Genomic DNA, 6,295 nt, shown 5'->3' with positions numbered 1-6,295 from the left:
ATTCCCTATAAATAACTTGGAAAGTCTCACTTGTGCCAACTTGTACTAAACTACGTGGCTAAGGCTAAGAATAAGAAGGAAGAATAACATTAACTTAAAAAATTAAAAAGAGAGACCATGTTGTAGAGTTGGTAGGTAATGCTAACTGTGGAAAATCTAGTTGATGGCTAAGGCTATAGCTAAGTGTGGAAATCTTGGTTTATGGCAAAGGGTAAGTGTGGAAAACCATGGTTTCACTAAGCTAAGAGAAACAAATGTTCATATGAGAAGGCATATGCAAATAAAAATTTATGTATAATTTTAATCATTTGTATAAGGAAAAGTTGATAATAAATGAAGAATACATTGTAGCCATCTAGAAAAGGGTGTGCATAAGATGTTTAAGTGTTTTAAAGAGCACATAATAGAAAAATGGATGTGCAACAAGGATTATAGTATTCAAGTAATGTCGTATTAGAAGATTTAATGTCAAAATTCCTTGTGGAATGGTTCATGACTAGAAAGGTAGCATGTAGAAGTGCATGAATGAACATATATATAGAATTGTAGGAATTAAGGAGAAAAATAGAGATACGTGAGGAAAAAATAAAGTATGAGGAGTCCAAGAAAATGTTAGGGTTTTTTCCTCTTCTCACAATCTAGGCATGCAAGTGAAGAAGATAGAGAGAATTAGATACATACACTTATTAGAGACATCCAAGGCACGTTTTTCCAAGAATCATTGGGTTGGTCTCTAAAATAATTGTTGTTATTATAAATGAGCATTCATGTGTCTATGATTCATTGGTTAACTTGGGAAAAACAAGGTAAAATGGAGTTTGGATCATTAATTAATAACGAATAAGAGTTGTTTATAAGTAAATTAAATAAAAAAACATACGAAATATCAAATAATACAAAAAAAAGGCATCCCACATGCTTGATTACTTATCTAAGGTCATTCAAGTAAACCATCGTGATCAATTCAAATACTAATGGTATGCATTAACTTCTTATGTTCATGGTCAAGTAGGAAATAGCATACCTTTGATGAGCTCTTGGTCGGCATTGTTTGTAGTTGGATGTTTGTACCAACAACTAAGTTTGTATGGTGTCATGAAAAATGACGTCGTTTATAATATTCAAATACAAACCATTTTTTGTTCCATGTTCTTTGAACACTATGTGTTATATATTATCCTTTGATAAACATCAAACCAATCAAAAAGGCAATGCCTTTGAAGTCCATTAATGAGACATTAAGGGCTGGATTTCCTTCTATACAATGTTAACACCAATAATCATTGGCCCATTCATTACCTTTTGGGGCAACCATTGCATATATGTGCGATGAAAAAAATGGATTTCCAACATTTGAGTCCACTAAATAAAGAAAGGATACTATCATTATGCTAGTTAATAAAAAATAATAAAATAATCACTAAAGTAGGTTATATAAGTTGTGATGAGAATCTATTGAAATACTTGATTGTTCCTCCTCCAACTATGATAATTCTAAAGTTATATGTTGACTAATGGAGAGTGATACATAGTCCCAACTATCAACTAAGCCTGTGGATTCACAAATGTCTCATCCGCTACTACCACATGCAACAGAAGCAAGAGAGTTTTCTTGTCCACATTTCAAGTATAGTATGTTTGGTGTTTGAACTAAATGAAATTCATGACTTCCCTCCATTATTTTTCATTCATATAAATGTGATTAATCTACATTGACCACCTCCCAAAAAAATCTATGTACATGTGATTTCTTGGTTGATTGGTATTCTTACATTCTTTCCCCCATAATTGAAGAACATCATTCAATAATGGATTTTGCATCTTGAATGAGGGAAATAGTAGTGAAATTTATTTCTTTCCTACTCTATTTTTCACACTTTTTTCATTCACTTTTAACCACATTCCATTATCTTGTAACATTACATTAAGACCATTTTTATGATTATATATGGATTTAGACTTATTAGTTTCCAAAGCACGTATTTTAGTGTTTTGAGTAAATTTATGATTAAATATTAGAAAAATAACATGTTTTCACTTATATCTAAAATTTGGATGAGCTTTGTGATGTTTATAGGCATATTTGAAGACTCCAACAAAGTCATATTTGACAACTTAGCCTCAGATTCGAATTTCATCTTCAACCCTTGAAGACTGGGGAGGATTTGAGATAATAATTCAAGTACATTTGATGGTGAATAATCATGAAATTTTTTATATTATTTCTTATCAAATATTTTAGAGATTTGTGAGAGGATATGTAGAGATATTACTTGCTAGATATTAGCATATGGTGGTAACTGCATGAGGAATTTGTGGATCTAAGGAAGATTTGTGGATCTACATTTATTAATTAATTATCTTAGTTTTTGTATAAATAAAAGTGCCTTCTCTATTCGAAGGGAGGAACTATTGGAGCATACATCCAAGCTATGATGGAATAAAACACATTTCATAAGTTCTTGTGTTATTTAGTTATAGGTTTATATTTTTTGTTTTATTATAAGATGTAATTTATAATTTATGTAGCTTATATTAGTATACTTTTATTTTAAATTAGTTTATTTTGCATATCAGTAGTAGCACTTTTCTTAGTGTTGTAAGTGTATCCATTCAACACTTGATTAAGGATGGTGGTATAGATTAGCAGCAATTTTCAACCAGTCAACTTATGAAAGTTTATGGGTAAACTAAGACTGATATCAAGAAACTAAAACATGGGTTTTGCGCATAATGATCCCATTTAGGTGAATTTCAAGAAGTTCTTCAAAATGGTGCTCAAATTTGGAGATATGCTTGGATATTTCAAATGGATTTTCTTTGATTTTCTGTTGCGGCCAGCAAATGTAACAATAAAAGAAATAATTTGAATTCTCCATTAAATTGAAGAAGAAATCAATCATTCTCAACCTAAATCAATCTAGTTGTTAGATTCATCACAATTCTCTAACAATTATCTAATATTTTTAGTTAAGAAATAATTTACATTGCAGTGAACACTTAGCTTAAGGTTCGATTTATTTACTTTTCAATGCCTCTAAATTCTTGTCATTTTAATTTCTTGAAAGTGTGAACAATGCAACAAGTGACTAAAACTCTATAAGTGACTAGATATTAATGATTGTAGTAACAACTCTACTTTATATGAAAAATGATCATATTGAGTAGATTAGATTTACCTGCTTTCGTAGATTAAATTTCCATTACTTTCCTAGAATAAGATTTCTATTGTATTCTTATATTAATATTTTTATTGCTTTCCTAGATTAAATTTTTGTTACTTTCCTAGATTAAGATTTCCATCTTTTTCCTAGATTAAGATTTCTATTTCTTTCCTAGATTATGTTTCTAATGCTTTTCTAGAATAATATTTCATTTTGTTGTCTTTGATAGAGTAGAAATTTCTTTCATTACAATTTATTTCCATTAGAATTGAAAGCTAAACTCCTGGCATATATTGCATCATATACTTCACAAGTTTACTTAATCGGATTGATAGTTTAATGTAACAAAACTTAAGGCATAATTAAATTGGTTGACACCTACACAAAGTAGTTTTGATGCATGTGCCTACTCCATAATGCTCCCCTTTCCATGCCTTGTCTAAAAATAGTTCCAAATATGTGGTACCTTGTATTTTTTTTGTGAAATACACAACCATTGGAATACACATGTGATTTAGAAATGGTTATTGCAACCATCCAACCAAATCCATTGTTGATCCATCCTAATATTATTCTTCTTCAAGTGATTGTAGAAAATTTGAAAGTAATGTCGTACATAAGCTAAGTCACGGAACCTATCATCATTTATGTCGAAATGAAACATCTTCAATATAACCCTATTATGTTCACTACTATGGTACATGCCTATATGTGATAAGAACCATTATGCTAACCTACTATGAGGGATAATATTGATTTGAATCTCATTTTGTGGTTGAAGGGTGTAGTTATCTACAAAATCCACTACGGATTACATAGTACCAAAGGGAAACATTTATCTACGATATCGAAAATGCTTATCTTGCCATAGAGCCAAAAGGCCATGATGCACATATTATTGGTTATTTTCAAGGAATTCGTTAACAAACTCACATACTTGTACATATTAGAACATCAATTAAGACATATGTAAATACATTGTTATAAATAAAAATTGCTACAATGTTAAAATCCTAGCATCAAATTGCAATGTGAAGGAAAAGATATTATTTAAGTACTAATTACCAACTAACTTCGCAAGTGACCAAATGCATATTTTTTCATTTGATCCCTCCCTTAGCATCATGTGTAGCATATTTGAAGCTTTGCAAGTTCACCTCCTCCCTCTCCAATTCATGAACATCACTCACATAAATGCACTTTCTTAGTAATTCCATTCCACTACACCTGGGGAAGGTCCCATCTAAGCAAGAATTTTGATAAAATGTACAACCAACTAATATTGCTTATAGGATGTATGGATAAAGTCTCTATATGATGATGACAACAATATAGATGAGCATTTTCACAAGGGTGTTATGCAATATAGAAAAAATATATAGATATATGTCATAATAGTAAGAGAATTCAATGTGGTATTGGCAACAAGATGCATTATGAGTTTTGTTTATTCTAACATACCAAGGCTTACATTTATCAAATGATGTTTGGCCCATGTTAAGTACAAAATGTGCATTCTTGAATATGCCATACAATTATGTCTATGTCATTTAAAGAAAGTGCTTAATGTGGAGTTCATGGTGCTTAGAACACCTTTGTGATTTTATTACATCTTTTTGGTTAGAAGAAGTTCTAGTGTTCTCATGCCAAAAAATTTGCACCAGTCCCTTAACTTCTCAAATTAAATTCATATTGAAATGAGGTATCCTACTAGTGAAGAACCATAATTCTATTTTGCCACCTGTCTCGGTGTTATCTCATATAATAGAATACTTTTGAAGGGTTTTGAAATTTCATTTAATTAGTTGGGATGTGTGATTTAGAAAATGACATTTTATTGTGAGGTTGTTAACAATTGATTGTGACAAGACATGGTCAATTTCATTATCATCTTGGGATCAAGTTATCTTCACAATTTTTTGAAAAACCTCTGTAAGGTTTCTAATGATATGATTACTTGTTTATATTGTTTTAACCATTTTAATGCCTATAATTCTTCTAACAATAGTTAAAATCCTAGATTTTAACAAAGATAAAAATAATTGAAATTTGGCTACAATAGACTTTGGTTGAAAGTATTTTTTGATATTTTTATAGGATTGATAATGAATAAGAGGTCAAGAGAGGTCAAGTAGATTACATTCAAGTGATGGTAAACCACTTTCATCCACCTAAAGGAATTTTTTTATTTCTTCATCACATTATGTTCAATCTATGTAGGGGCGATGGACCTCCATTCTAGCACTCTTGACCTCTTTATTTTGGAGTTACATTACTGGAATGGGATTGGATGTGCTCAGGGGTAGTTTTTTAGATTTCACATTGTCAAACAAGAGGATGCACCAAATGAACACCTTCATTAAGAATTTGTGCACTAGACACCTCTCTAATTTCATCCATATTCTAATCATCTCCAAGAAAACACATCATCATCTGATCATCCAGAAAAAAAAAAAAAAAAAAAAAAAAAAAATTCTAATGGAATATTCATTGAAGGTTCATCTATTGTGATAAAAGTTGGATTTTCCTTTCCTAAAAGTCTACATTTTTCCATACCTACCATAGCATTTTCTCTTTCTTCATTATCTTTCCTATGGGTTTTTTTTCCTTCATGAATTTAATTTTTTGTATATAATGGTTTCCCAAGTTTAAATGGATTGCAATTACAACGAGACAAAAATTGTTGTCAAATCACAAATGAAGATATAAATTGTCTTCCAATTACAAAATTGTCCTCCAAATACACAAGAATTCAAATAATTTATTTTAATATTATAGAAAAGGACAAAAAAATCTTCCAATTTTATAGAAGATAAAAATTCCCTTACTGAGCAAGACAAAAATTGTCTTCAAATTACTCAAATTGTGTTCCAATTACAAAAATTTAGTCTTCTAGTTACACAATAAGATAAAAACTTGATTCCAAATAACAGAAGTGGACAAAAACTCATTCTAATTAAACAAAAACCCATACCAAGTTTTTCTTGTGCTACTATTTTTTGCTTGTTTTCTAGATTTTGTTTAGATGTCAAGCAAGTGGAAAGCATTAGTGTTGGCTAGAAAATTACTGGAAAAAATATTCATATGTTCCTAAAAAATATCATATGTATTATCAGGAACATGCACATATT

The sequence above is a fragment of the Pinus tabuliformis genome, chromosome 2_2, assembly GCF_031772625.1.
Source record: "Pinus tabuliformis cultivar Carrire ecotype Pingquan chromosome 2_2, CPIR1, whole genome shotgun sequence".
NCBI lineage: Eukaryota > Viridiplantae > Streptophyta > Pinopsida > Pinales > Pinaceae > Pinus > Pinus tabuliformis.
This window is presented reverse-complemented; position numbering follows the sequence as displayed.